We start from the raw sequence: 15,247 nt of genomic DNA, 5'->3' as shown, positions 1-15,247 counted from the left end.
AGATACACTGATTTTTTGAGTAAATATTTTACTTCTGATACATTCCTAACCCAGACAAGAATTATTACTCTTACAGAGCTCATGACTTATTTACAAATGCCAGCTCTGGTTCAGGCATGGCATGTTCCAAGCAGAAACTCAACTATTTCAGCAGCATTTGTGTGCACAAGCCAGGTGACTGGCAGAGTAGGTCCCTGCTGAACAACGCCTGTGGAGACCTCTGTTGAAGCAGCAATATGCTGCTGACAAAACTGCTCCTGCCCCTAAATGGTCTTTGTAGATGTCAAAGCATGCTGTTAGTGGACCAAAATATTTCCTGTGGGACCAGAAGCAATGATACTAATGGCAAAACTGTGTACCCCAAGAGAAGGCTGTGCTGAACAGCTCACAGTGCTCAGTGACTCATTAAATACTTCTAGCTTTTCCAGAGAACCTTGGTCCTCTCCCACTCGCCCCCAGTCCCTCTGGTGCTGTTGAGTAGCGTTTCTCCTTTTGCAGGTGTGGTTAAGAGGACACTTTTGCCATGCAGGATGGACAAGGCTGACAGCCCTTTGCAGCCAGACTTGGTTGCTCCCCAGCTCTAAGCTCCACGTTGCCCGAGTCACTTTTGAAACTTCTAGGGCAGGCATCAGTCCCCTAAATGGTTTTGGAAGTGCTTCTCCTGATGTTGATGCAGATCGCAATGCGCACTGACCTGCTGTAGGCAGCCTGAATTCTGTCCTTCAGCAGCTGATGGGAAGCTGCATGGAAATAGCTTTGGGGTCTTAATGTCAGGAGGTGGAGGAAGTGTCTAGGCAGTTGTCCTGGTTTGGGCTAGGACAGAGTTAATTTTCCTCCTAGTAGCTGGTAGGGTGCTGTTTTGGGATTTAGGATGAGAATAATGTTGATAACACTGATGTTTTAATTGTTGCAGAGCAGTGCTTACACTAAGCCAAGGTGTTTTCAACTTCTCACACTGTCCTGCCAGCGAGGAGGCTGGGGGTGCACGAGGAGCTAGAAGGGGACAGACCCATGGCAGCTGACCCCAGCTGGCCAAAGGGGTATTCCATACCATCTGGCGTGATGCTTAACGATTAATATGGGGTAGCTGGCTGGGGTGGGGGGGAAACGCTGCTTGGGGATGGGCTGGGCATCAGTCAGTGGGTGCTGAGCAATTGCATTGTGTATCACTTGTTTTGTACACATTATTATTATTATTAATATTAATTATTATTATCCTTTCTTTTCTGTCCTATCAAACTGTCCTATCTCAACCCACCAGCTATTACTTTTTTTCTGATTCTCTCCCCCATCCCACTGGGGCAGGGGGTGAGCAAACGGCTGTGTGGTGCTGAGGTGCCGGCTGGGTTAGACCACAACAGCAGTGCAAAGTACTCAGAGTAACGGGGAAAAGAGGCGCAGAAACTGCTGGGGTCTGGACTTGCCTTCCTAATGCCCAGCCTCACCTCCTGTCCCCGTGGCTGTCTTGCTGCTGTCTAGCAGGCTGTAGCCTTCCTGCAGGCTGCACCTACCCACGTACACGTCTGGGTTGCATGGGGCCACCTAACCATGGTGCCACAGTTGCTACTGGTCAGCAGCAGCGCTCTGACACGTGGGGTGGTAGGAAGACCCCAGGAAGACTGCCAGGAAGAATCCACCAGAGGAGGACACGAAGCTGGAGCAGCCAGTGACGCTTCTGATAAAAATCTTCAAAACTAAATAATGAGTGGGGCTGACAGGAATAATCCACACCTGCCATGGTTTTGGCTGAGATAGAGTTAATTTTCTTCGTAGAGAGTACCATAACGCTGTGTTTGGGATTTTTGATGAAAATAGTGGTGATAACACACTGATGTTTTAATTGCCTCACAGCAGCGCTTACACTAAGCCAAGGACTTTTCTGCTTCTCATGCTGCCCTGCCAGCGAGGAGCCTGGGGGTGCACCAGGAGCACGGCGGGGGGGGGGACTGGGGGGACACAGACGAGACGGGGACCCAAACTGCCCAAAGGGAACCCATGCCATGTGGCGTCATGCTCAGTAATAAAAGCTGGTGTAAAGCAGGAGGAGGGTGGGGGGGCGTTGGAGTGATGGCGTTTGTCTTCCCAAGAAAGCACCACAGTGTGACGAGCCCTGCTTTCCTGGGGGTGGCTGAACACCTGCCTGCCAGTGGGCAGTAGAGAATGGATTCCATGCTTGGCTTTGCTTGTGTACACAGCTTGTCCTTTGTTTAGTAAGCTGTCTTTATCTCAGGCCGTGAGTCCTCGCACTTTCACCTTGCTGATTCTCGCCCCCATCTCCCACCTGGAGAGAGCGCGTGAGCGGCTGGGTGGCACTTAGTTGCCTGCCAGGGCCAAACCACAACAGCACCTTACCTCCCAGGCAGATGAGGCTCAACACAAATTCACAGCCTTTCCTCCCTCCAAAGCCCACTGGGCATCGCTGTGTGCCTTTGCAGCTCTCCTGCCCTCTGTGTGCTGCACCACATCCAGCTCCGTCATCGCTGGGTCAGTGCGTCCGTCCTGCCTGAGAGCCAGCACCAAGTTCCAATCCTGCAGCTGGGAGGTTAATCAGCAACTGCAGAGGGAGTACGAAGGAAAAAACACATGTCCCTTCCAATTAATTTTGCTCAAATCCACTGAAATGAGCAGAGGGCCGTAACACTCAATTATTCCCAGCAATCAAATTAAATTTATGCTTGTCATTAAAGAGTCACTGTTTGCCCTCAGCTGCCTCATCGGGAGCTCTGATCACCACTGTGTTATCACTGGTGTGTGTGTGTGTGTGTGAATGAATTCTTATGCATGCTTTATCCTCAGTCAATCTTTGGGGACTTCATTTGCCTGCTTTTTAATGCCATTCTTGTCATAGGATTTGGAAAATACCCCCCAGTCTGATGTATTGTAAAAATGACTTGGTGCATAATGTGATCTGTAGTCCAGTGGAGAAAAAATCAAAGCACTCCAGCTCACTTCCTCATTTTAAATCCAACCCCAGCAGCTGAACTAGGCAGGAAGGTCTGGGCAGACCACGATCTGGGGATGGCACGGCAGCAACCACCAGGAGCACAGAGGCAATTCGTTGTGTGATGCTGCACGTGCAGTCAGCACTGTGATTTCAACACCTCATGGCTCTTGAGCTGCGCAGAATGTTTGGCTGAAACTTTTACAAAGGAACTATAGAACAGCAACACAAACTGTTTTGTGGGTTTGTCTTCGTTTTTCCAAGTTCTCGGTCCTATTTAAAATATGATAACCCAGACGAGGTTATGAAGCCGAGGAGATGACTTCATGCGGTAGTGTCGTACCTTTGCCTCTTGTCTTTCTTCCTTTACTGATGTTGGCAGCTTTTGACTAGCATCAGCCACATTAGATTGAGAAATTAAGGTCCAGAATCTATTAAACTCCTGCCCACTTCATGAAAATTGGTATCTGGAAGAGAAGAGTACACACCAGCTTTCCTCCAGTAAAGGTAACAGATCAAACAGACATTCATTAACACCTTGAATTACAGTGACAGCTGTAGTTAATTGTCCATTTCCTTCTGTTTTCCAGCAGCCCTGTGAAATTCATCCACCAATTATAACAAATACTTTAAAAATTACAAAATGCATATTATTCATGGGAAACACTGATTAAACCCCCAGCCAACAGACAGTAGGACAAAAGAGTTACAGATGGGAACTCAGTATCTGGCAGGAGCTTCTGGAAAACACCTTCCCTTGCTGAAAGAGACAAGTGCTGTTTACCATCATCACTGCCAGGATGGCAACAAGCTGCGGGAGCGAGTGATGTCCTGGCGGGCTGCTTGGGAGGACGGGGGCAAGCTGGAGGGATTGGCCAAAAGGAGGCAGTGGGGTCAATCCTGTGAAGTTCAGCAAGAAGCGTTAAGTCCTGGAGCAGCGACCCCTTGCATCGGTACAGGGCTGGGGACCGAGTGACCGGGGGCAGCTCTACAGAGAAGGATCTGGGGATCCTGGTGAAATGAGCTGAACAGGAGCCAGCAGTGTGCCCAGGCTATGGGGAAGGCCAGCCATGGAGCGGGTTCTTTGAGCAAGCGTGTAGCCAGCCAGGCAGGGCAGGATTGTTCTCTCTAGCACTTAGGAGACCACATCTGGAGTACTGTGCCGGGGCACTCCACTATTAGAAAGACACCGAAGAACTGAAGTGCGCAGCCAAGATGAATGAGCAGGAGGCAGCAGACACAAATTACAACAGGGAAATCCCATCAGGACGTAAGGAGGAATTCTTTTCCATGGCAGTGGATGAACCCAGAGGTGATGGAGTCTCTATCCTTGGAGGTTTTCAGGACTTGAATATGCAAGGCCTTGAGCAACCTGCTCCAACTTTGAAGCCAGCCCTGCTTGAAGCAGCAGGTTGGACTAGGTGACCTCCTGGGTCCCTGCCAGCCTCCTTAGGTCCCTGCCTGCCTAACTCTTTCTACAATTGCTTGTTACAAGGCCTGTCCAGAATATGAGAGTGGCAAACTGCCATGGCTGAGCTTGGCTCTGTTCTCTTTTATTTAGTTTGATGGAACACTGAGGATCTCTTGTGTCTGTGTGCCAATCCCCAAAGTCAACCACAAGAGAATATGGATATGGTTAACTCCTGTATTGCCTCAGTGGCATGGGAAGTGGCTTTAATCATTACCTTGCAGGAGTTCATAAGATTTCTGCAGCCAACCCTGTGGGGATGTGTTTTCAGCAGAGACACAGCCCATACTGGCAGCACAACTACCTGGTTTTGGGGGCAGCATGTCTGGGTAATAAATGGAGTTGAATAGGCGGATTTATGCATCTATGTTGCTGCTACTATTTGGCTGGAAAAGATTATCTTCTCTGTGTCTGGTCTAGTCTAATGCTGGCTTGATCCTGTTAACCAGCTACCACAGATGTTTAGACAAACATTTCCATAATCTCAAAATGAAAAGTGAAAGAAACTCAAGTGGGTTTTCAAATGAGACTTGAGCATAGGAAAACAGGACAATATTGTCTGTCTGTATTTCTTTTTAATATATTTTGGTTTTCTGTTCATACAAAATGATTGTGTTCACGCGGACAGGTTAGCCACCACTTTTCAGCACATTCTAGGTCACCTTGTATCCAGAGGAAACAACCCTCAGCACATAAAAATTGTGAATTTTAACACAGCTGAAATTCTGCCTCACCTGGGAGACTGGACCAAAATCTGATCCAAAGTCCTGTCCCCCCGTACCTGGCAGAACGGTGGGACCGGGCCCAGGCCCTGCGATGGAGCCCGGCCTGACAGCACAGGGCCTACTGGACCTGGGCACACAGCTTCCCCCCGCCCCTGCCTTCTGCACTCACATTCAGACAAGGCCTAAGCTGCTCCAAGTTTTCCAGAAGTCTGCTAACCTCTGATTTTTTCCCACCTGCCTTCTTCCCTCTCCCTGGAAGAGCACAGCCGTGCTGTCACTGACGTGAGCGCACGCTTTGGGCACAAAAGCCAATAACCTGCTCATTCTGAGAGGAGCTGCTGTGCAGCGGTCACTCAGAGGAGAAGAACGAAGTGCTGGGAGAAAGTCAAAAACTGACATAAGATTCTTACGAGGCTAGGAAACACAATACATCTTATTGATCCTTCAACCAAAGCAGAAACAGAATAGGAAAGGGTGTTTTTTTATAGAAATCCACAACATCTGGGGAGGCTACATGTGAAGCGGGTCAGAAAACTGACAGAGTCCAGTCAGGGTGAAATCTTATTCCTGGGACAGACAGGGCCGTTTGGCTGGACTCAGCACGGCACGGTGCACTTCAGCAAAGTCAAAAGGCCTGTGCAAACACCCAGAATTGCTGTCCTCAAAGCAGGTTTCTAGCTTCATAGACTGGACAAGAATCTGGTATGCACTGAAAGGGACTGTGAAGATTTCCTGCCCAGTCTCCATCAGCCAGTTGCTGCTGCGCAATCATTTAAATAAAAACACACACAAACATAATTTACTCTGGGGTTTATTAAATGTGTGCATTCATAAATTCTGATGGAAAAATCACAGTCATATTTAAGAAGTGAATTTTAGGGAAGTTGGAATAACAGTTTCATATAAACAAGACAATAGAAACTGTATGAACTCCAGGAAAAAGGTGACTGAAAAACAGCAGTATGGAGCCCCATCGTGCCCAGCGTTGCACAGTTATGTGGCTCCCATTTGAACATTTTCAGTAAGACAGATAAAAAATGGCCAATCGTCAGACATAAAAATGGGCCTGAGGGAGGTTCAAGGGGCCTGCCCATGAGCACAAAGACCAAGCAGCATCCGGACCTACTTGTGCCATTGATATTCAAAATGAAAATATGTCATAGCTGCCGGTTGTTAAAACAATGGAAAACAAACTTGTGCTCAGTGCCCCTTAGTGGCTGCAGTGTGAATCAACTGGTGTTACTGGGTAAGCAGGTCTTCTGGCCTCGAGTTTCATTGTTTGTCCCTTACTTCCACGTAATGTCCCTTGGGATCAGTCTGACCTTGCAGAGACCACATGGCTGTTGTCTGGACGATGAAGATCTGTCTCTGACCCTGTGGACCTTCTCTGTGGATTTGGAGGGAGAACTGTTCTCCATCAAACTCTTTGCCCACCCTTAACAGTGCAGGCAGAGGGTCAGGATTTCTGTGCAGCCCCTATACATCACCTCTCAGGGCTTTGTCCCCTCCACATTGTGATGGGGTTTTGTGGAAGCTATGGGGGAAAGCCATGCAGAAACTGAGCTGCCCAAGTCTTAGATTCAAATTTGGGCAGCGCTGATGGCAAAGACGTGTAGAAGTCTCCAATCTAACTTGCCGTTCAGAGCAGGACAACCCCAACTCTAAATCAGCATTAAGACTTTGCTGAGCCGAATCTTAGAAAACTCCAAGGAAAACTCCTCTCCCATGATCTGAACAAGGCTGCACCATCCTCCTGGGGATGAAGTTTTTCCTGATGCGCATCCTTAGCTTCCTGAGCCTGAGCCTGTGGTTACTGCCCCAGTTACCTCACCTACCGTTGAGAAAAGCCTGGCTCCAGTGTCTTTGTAATTCACTTTCAAATAATTGTAGGCTGCTACTATATCACCTCCTCAGCATGTGAGCCCAGGTCAGCTCCCTCAGCCTCTCCTTGTAGGACAGCCCCTGACCATCCTGGTCCCCCTTTACTGCCCCTCTCTGTCAATGTCTTGCTATTTTGCATAATATCCACCTCACCTGATTTTGTATCATGTATGTTTTTGTTGAGCATGCTCACTGTATCATCACCCAGACATGGAATAATGTGAACCTGAATATCACCCTGGGGCCCTCACTCATTATCAATTTTGAAGCAGACAATTCCTTCCATTGCTTGCTGCCTATTCGAGCCTATTTTGAACCACCAAAGAGTTTTTTTGTTTTGTTTCATTTTGTTTTTTCTTTTTCCCAGCCCATTCTGCTTCAGCTCTTCCAAATGAAAATGCGAGAGAGCAGCTTGTGTCATCTTCTCCATCACAAACACAGTTACACTTACAAATGTGCTCTGTCATTGCAATCCCTCCATAGGTTCCCTGTGAGCATAATTGTAGGTCCTTAAAATAGATTCTCGATGCTTTTAACTTTAAATAACTAGTATCATCCTCCCACTTTCCCAAGAAAAATAACCCACTGATTTTACTCCACATGCACACAATCACATTTCTTTCCATGAAATCCTATACTTTTTTTTTTGGGGGGGGGGGGGAATTTAATATTTTTAGAAAGCAGCTTCTGTAATTTGATTGAATGTTGTCAACCTGATCTTGGTGAACCAAGCTTTAGTCAAAGGATATATACAGTTCAGTTTCTGCTCCCTTACCAAGCCAACAAAGAACACTCAGAATGTTTTTTTCACACCTTATGTGTTTTCTCATGAAAATGCATATTCATGGTTGTTTGATATAGGAACTCACGTGGGTAAATGTATTTGCATAAACATTCAGATGAGAATATTTGCTGAAGTAATTACGAGTTGTTTGTTTTTCACAAGTGTTTATTTGCAAGGAAATGTTTTTCTACCAAATATTCATGAATAAAGGAGGTCACGAATACAAACAAAATGATTCATAGGGATTAGCTTGAAAGAAGATTTCCCTATGTGTCTGCAATATTTTCACTCACCTCTAGTTGCTCTGTAGTCAGTCATGTGCAAAACCTGATGAGATCTGACAATGCATTTCCAAGTACGCAGGATCATCTGGAGCACTGATGGAGGAAGTGCTATAGTGTCCCTAAAGCACTGAGCTTCAGCCAGTAATTAACAATAATAAGAAGTAAGAATATTAATTATAATAAAATAATCCTTGCCTGGCATGAGACCCTGGGTCTGGTCTAACACCTGTTCTTTATCCTCAAGATGCTATTCCCAGTTAATTCTTCCTGAGCACATTAAATCCAAAGAACAGGGTGCTATTCTGTTTCTTATAAACCAAGGAGATTTATTGTGAAGATGCTGCTTAAGTCATTTCTTCCACTTCAGAGCATGCCTTTGATTCCAGAGCTTCCTGATGTGCTGCTTCCAATTCATGTCAGGAGCATGGCTCAAGCTGCGCAGCACGGCACCACGCTGGCGGTGGTGGATCCTCAAAGTGCTGGGACTGGTTCCAGCATGGTCCTGCCACCTCACACGCTCACCCACACTGCTGCAGTCTCATCTGCAGCGTCAGTGTGTCAGCTGAGTGCTGCTGTGCTGCTTCCACTCTCTTTCAGATGACAAAGGTCATTTCTATGTGCGTTTTCTTCTTCATTCAAAGTAATGAGGAGAAGCATGAAAGGATCTTTGTTCAGGATATAACAGTCGTCTCATTAGCCTCCTACCATAGTGGGCTTCTGAATTGCATAGGTTGAGATTGTCAAAGCAGATGAAAGAAAGATGTTTGCCCCAGGGCCTCTGGGATCTTTCAAAAACCTCAAATGAACTAGAATTACCAAATATTGGTGCTGCAGGTTTGACTCAAGACAGCATGAGTCCATCATCAACTTCCTGGTGCACTTCTCCCCCAAGAAACCCACTCCGTATCCAATTACTGCCCATCAGGCTGGTGTAGGAGCTCTTGAGCACGCAGAAAGGGGACTCCAACGTTCCAATGAATCTCCTGAGTATTGGCACAACAGCAGCAGGTTACTCTGATAATCAGCAAGAGCTCTTAGTGATGATGCGAGGATCTTGAACATGCAAAGAGGATTCAGCGCGGGTCCTGCAGCTAGAAGACGTGAAGAAGGAATGGGAGGGCCTAACTTGACGGGGTACCAAGAACTAATCTGCTCCACAAATATTCCAGCTCTGTCCACCAAGCAAACAAAGCAGTTTGGGTGAGGATGGGGTAAGAGGCTTTTACATTGGTGCTTGAAGGAGAGATTGGAGCTGGGGTCTGTGGTATAACAATTCCCTGGAAGCAGGGGTGGAAGAACATAAATTAGAGAGAGCATCTCAGTTTTGGTTTTCTACAAAGGGGAATATCAGCTATTTTTGACGCTAATGGGAGTCATGGGAGCCTTACCAGGCACTGTCTCCAAATGGAAAGTTGTATATAGGGTTTTCTAGAGTGACCCAAGGCCCAGCAAAGCTCTTTACGGATACGCTACAACTGCTCAACCAAATTATCTTAAGAAAGAAATGAGAAAGATACAGTCCATAAGAAATGCAAGTGAATACAAGACAAACTGATTTCTGCTAGATTGTTAATCTAGTAGTGAAATACATAACTGGATCCACCAAATGGGAGCTGCAGCAAGGCAAATTCAACCTGGAAATAATTGTTGAAGCAAGGAACTCCTGGTTAATTTATGGTGTCTGAGTTCTGGCTCACAACATCTCTCAAATCAGTTTTGATGTCCCTTTCCCAGATTTCCAGTTTGATTCAAAGGGAACAGAGGTTTTCCCCAGGAACATCTATTTGAAATCACTGCTGCTGTTACACAAGTGCTCAGATGGGCCTGGAAAACCTTCGCTGGTGCAGGCAAAAGGATCCCCAAGGCAATATAATTCTGAGTTCAGTCTTTATAATGCACGGTGATTTCTAGGGCAAAATGGAGGGGAGGGGGGAGAGAAAAAAAATCAAATTAATGCTAACATAAATGTTTCTATGCCCAGATTTTGCAGGTGAAGAAATATTGCTTAAGTGTCACAGCCTCGGCGTACCAGAAGAGCTCCTGGTGTGGCTGTGGCCTGGCTGTTCCCTCACGGCACATTGGGCTCGATGGCTGGGGGAAGGTGGAGGCAGCTGGGGTGACCCGGCCGCTGCCACGCGGCTGCCCCTGCCCAGGGATCTCCACTGGTGCACAAAAAGAGCCTCCTAGGAGGCAAAGTCCTCATGCTGCTCCTGCAACCCAAGGTCATGGATTAACGGGAGTTACGGATGCTTGCTTGACTCAGTGCCTATCTCCAACATAAACCTCACTTGCACAGCTGGAAATCGTAGCTTTTGGGACATCACTGTTTTTAGGAATTGCCAATATCCTCTGCTAACACCATTAGCAACTCACATCTCATTGGAAAGCAGCTCCAGAATGATCTGAGCTCAGACAGGGTGAACTGGAGCTCTGTGTCCTACTTAACTGGTGTATATATTTGTCAGTAAGTGGGACACTCAATAACCTGAGATCTGACAGCCTTCAGATCCTGTATGGAGAGATGTCAATCATGCTGGCTTACATTACACACCTTCCCAAGCATCTGGGCTGTATTATAATATTCCAACAGTGCCAAATTACAAACATGAACCACACATGCTAATCTCCTGATCCTGTCTTATTTCCCTTTTGGACAGTCCCTGAGGGAAAGAAAAAAATCTCTTTTGTGAGCATAAGAAAATTATAAGCCATGCAGGGGGGAGAGGTGGGGTGCGAACAGGCACCACCCTGTGTATCTTCTGAGCCAAATGTGGATTTTTGCAATTGATTTGAGAGCGTGTTTATGGCCATTTTCACTCTCTACACTGGTAATAATCATAATGGAGACATCCAGTAACTGGTAAAAGGAATTAGAACAGAGGAAATCCTCTGATATTGTGTGTGCTTCTCAGTTTGAACTGTGACATGGTCTCACCTCTGCAGATGAGGAGCTGGGCAGGATCATCTCACCAGGAGGGGCAGGGTGCAGAGATCGCAGGCAGGGCATTGACCATTGGCTTGTCCTGCCCTGGGGCAGCCTGTGAGAGCTCCTCGGGAAGCATGTGGAAACCACTGGGTTGCTCAGACCAACTCAGAGGTGAATTTTACGTCTTAAAGTAGTTTCTGGATTATTTTGAATATACAGCTGACACAACGTATCCAGGAAATTCCTACAGCACGTTGAAGATAACTTCTTGGTACAGGTACTAAGGGAGCCAATGCGGAAAGGTGGCCTCCTAGATCTGCTGCTTGCAAACAGAAAGGATCTTGTGGGTGACGCGGCAATTGTTGGCCGCCTCAGCAGCAATGACCACAAAGTAGCCAAGTGCAAAATCTTTAGTGGCAGAAGGAAAACTGCCAGCAGATGATTCTGTGATTTTCTTCTGAGAGAGTGAATTTAGTGAGGGTAAAGGACATTTTTCTGACGGTACTGGGGATGGGATTCTTGGTGTGCAAACATGCTGATGTAACTCAGGCACACCATGCCCTTTTTCCCCATACAGCTCTCCCCCATGTCCAGGAGCACAGATCAGTATGAATGTACCCACAGTTCATCTGTTTTCAGACAAGGGCACAGTCGGTTAAGCAAAAAATACAACAACAACAGGAAGCTTCTTGCATATCTTAAGGATTCTGAGATGGAAGATCTTGGCAGCACTTTCTGAGAGATGTTCAGCATCCCCAGGGACTCAGACAAAGCCTCGCTCTTTGGGAAACTTCTCCAAAAGCTGCTTCTGCCTCATGGAGCATCAGAAGTTGCACAGTGAGGACCACAAAGTCTTCTCAGTTCAGACAGGATCAAATGTGAGGAACTGGAAAGGCCTTTCCCAAGACAAAATTTAGAAAAGCAGCAGCATGCGTTTGAGTCCTGGTACATCTCCTGTGCCACAATGACCTTCAGGTGACCTTGCTGCCCAGTGTGAGAGTAGCAGTAGAAATGGTTTCAGTCCACTGCAACTGGAATGGACTGGGCAGTTTGCCAAGTGAATATCTGCTGGGTTAATCACTGTGCAAATCTAATCAGGAACTGGAATGTGCCAGGCTCATTACTGAAATCAAATTCACCTCCAATTAAAGAGAGAGCTACAAGCTTCCATCGTGCAGAGGTGCCCCCAGGCTGTCCCTCCCCAAAACCAACTCCAGTCCTGCTGAACTGCAGGTTTGCTGAACACCGGAGGGACTTCCAGGTGCAAGGAAGTGAATTGCTTCTTGTGCTTTTCCCCGAGGCTGTGTAGGTAGGGAGTTTGCTGATGTCCTTAGTAAGTCACCCTGTGAGTCAGAAGCAACTTCAATGGTAGGATTTCCAAAGAGCACTTGCCAAGAGAAAGCTGAAGACACAGTCAGTAACTGGAATATCTCCCATGGCAGGACTGTTCCTGGCATCTGTGGGCACCTTTACAAATTCTCACCTTCACACGCTGAATCTTTCCTTGGGACCTACAAGTTTTGTGGCCGTATTTCAGAGCAGAATCACTCTGTCCAAATACACAAATGAACTTTGTGAAGAGGGCGGCAAGGTTGTAAAGTTGAGCAGGTAAAAATGCAGAGATACTGACTCAGTTATTCGAGTTCGTTTGCCCTCTGGACTTCAGTGATCAGACTTGTATGGCCTAGTCTCATCATCACCACATCGTCTCTTCATCAGTTCTTCACCTGGGCATTAAGTGATTTCATGGAAGAACTTTTAATGTCTTAAGTCGAAATATGTGTCCATAACTGAAATCCACCTCTGGGGACTTGCCAGGACTGCACATGTAATTCCCGGCCTTCTTCTTCTCTCCCCCAATACTCAAAGAAGGGCCAATCTACAAAGATGTGGGCTAAGCTTTCATTTGGAGATGGCCAACATGGATGGACACCTTGAAGGCTTCACAAACACTTGTCCTTGCTTCTCTCATACATTTTACATCACACTGTTCCCAAAAATACAGCTTCGGCCTCATGGCCGGGAACCGGCACTAGATACCGCTGAGAAAAGTGTCAGTGTCGGCACAGACGGGTTGCTCCAGGCCGTGGCCCTGTCACAACTGACACGGGGACTGCAGCGGCGTTCCCGCACTGTGGGCACCCAGCTCTGTACCTCACGTGGCGGTGATTCCTCCTGAATGCCAGTGACAGACCCTGCCACCGGTTCAGTGCCTGTTCAGTGCCCAAGGAGAAAAAGATCCAAGACCCAGGGCAGCACAGGCCTGGCGAAAGGTGTGCCTTGTGCTATGGCATAGACCCGATGGTGAGAACAAGAATTCAAGAAGGAGAGCACTTACTCCTAAATAAAACAGCAGCAGATCCTTTTCTAACCTATTCATAGCAAAAGCAAAGGAAATCTGCACACTAAGACCTGGGTGCAACAGGCCAAGAGGTGGCTGCGCTTTCCTGCACAGGAACAGCAGAGCTGTGATGGTGAGGGATCCACCTGCACTGCAAATTCATCCTGTGCTTCAGACCCGGTGTGCTGCCTTTCTCCATCCTCTGTTTCTCCGTCACCTACAGGGCGTCCCAGTGTTTCTTCTGCTCCATGTCACTGAAAGGGTGCCTGACTCTCTAGAAGTCACTGAAACCATCTGCTCTGCCTCTGGAGCTGCCCTGGAGAGCATGAGCCATTCCAGCACCATAGGGCTCATGTCTCAGAGTGGCCTTAGTTTCCAGAATGGCATCTGTCCCAAGTTAGGGTGCAGCCAGCACTTCCCAGTCCTGAAAAGCACTCTTCAGTTCCATTATATTCTGGATCATATTCCACGTGTGGGTCCAACTCTGGCCTTCTTCTGTCTGTGTGAAAACAAGAGACTGCATCTTTCTGTGTGTTGCCAGCAGCTTTGTGATGTGAGGAAGTTCCCCTACAAAAATATTCACCAAACACAGCTGCGGGGCTCACAGCTGGGATGCCAGATTGTCCTTCCTGGGGTCTTCACCATGCCTGGCTCTGCCTCTGCTCGCAACATGTACACAAAGGCCTTTTGCCCAAGTTCGTGCAGGGAATTCAGAAGCCAGTACAGTTCACGAGCAGGTGTAATTATCCCTTTTGAAGAACCTCACATCAGCACCAGATTTAGTCTGCTGAAATGTTTTTTGGTTCTTTTTTGGTGTTTTTTTTTTTTTTGGCAGCATAGTTTGGTCCTTGTGGGGTCTCCTCCAAGACTTTGGATCAGTCTCTGTAGAACTGAGCCCTGCTCTCCTTATTCCTGGTGAATTATACTGCACTTCACAAGCACTTTATCAGGAGCTGTAGAAGTTGCAGTGTAAGTCCTTCAAAGCCAGAGGTGGGAGTTCAGCTCTGGTCTTTAAATAGTTTTTCTAACAGTGGTATAAAGGTTTAATGCCTGTATCCATTTGCCATTCTAGGGTCTATTTTGACAACCAAACTACCTTCCCTCTTCCTTCCTTCCTTCCAATTCTCTCCCCTTCCTCCCTTTTCTCCCCTCTACTGAAACCCAGCGTTACACTGATGGGTTTAGGCCCTTTCCTACATGAACGGTGTTCAGACGTGTGGGTCTCACACTGAGGATCTCACTCTGCTTCTTCCAGCCTACGCTTGCTGTCTGGCTGATGGATTTAGCTGAGGATCTCTTGCATAAGGTTGCAGGCAGGTACCATTTACAGCCTGCAGAACCTACCCACAGCTCCCAACACAACTGCCTAAAGAATCCCCCGAGAGCTCAATGTTGGTTTTATTTTGGCTCTGGTTTACTTAGCACTAAATTACTGTTACCTCTTCTCTCGTGTGCTCGTGGGCAGCTTTTCCACTCATTCCCTTTGGCCTCTGGAAATTTGGAGACCCCCGTGGTGACTGGTTATTGCATCTGGTGACCGTTTGATCCTCTCTGTGTTTCAGTCCCAAACTTAAGCCCTGCACAGCTATTGCTCATGTCAGACCACATGGGTGCTGGTGGTCACCCACTTCAATAGTTGCTCTCTCAGGTGCCCTGTGGAGCTCTGAAGGGAGGTTTGTGTGGCCATGGGTGAGAGACTATTCCTGCACCCTGCCCACCGAAGAGACAGCCCTGCCTGCAATACATTATATTCTGCTCCCATTGCCTCTTGCACTGAAAATTTGACATGAAATTTCTGCAAACACTGCAATTATTCAGGAGCTGCTAGTACAAAGAGGAGCTATGAGGGGTCAGGTGAATGCCTTCCACATGTTAGCAAATACCATTCAAAGAGAAA

Source organism: Anser cygnoides, chromosome 24 (assembly GCF_040182565.1).
Source record: "Anser cygnoides isolate HZ-2024a breed goose chromosome 24, Taihu_goose_T2T_genome, whole genome shotgun sequence".
Lineage (NCBI taxonomy): Eukaryota > Metazoa > Chordata > Aves > Anseriformes > Anatidae > Anser > Anser cygnoides.
Note: the sequence above shows the minus strand (reverse complement) of the source record.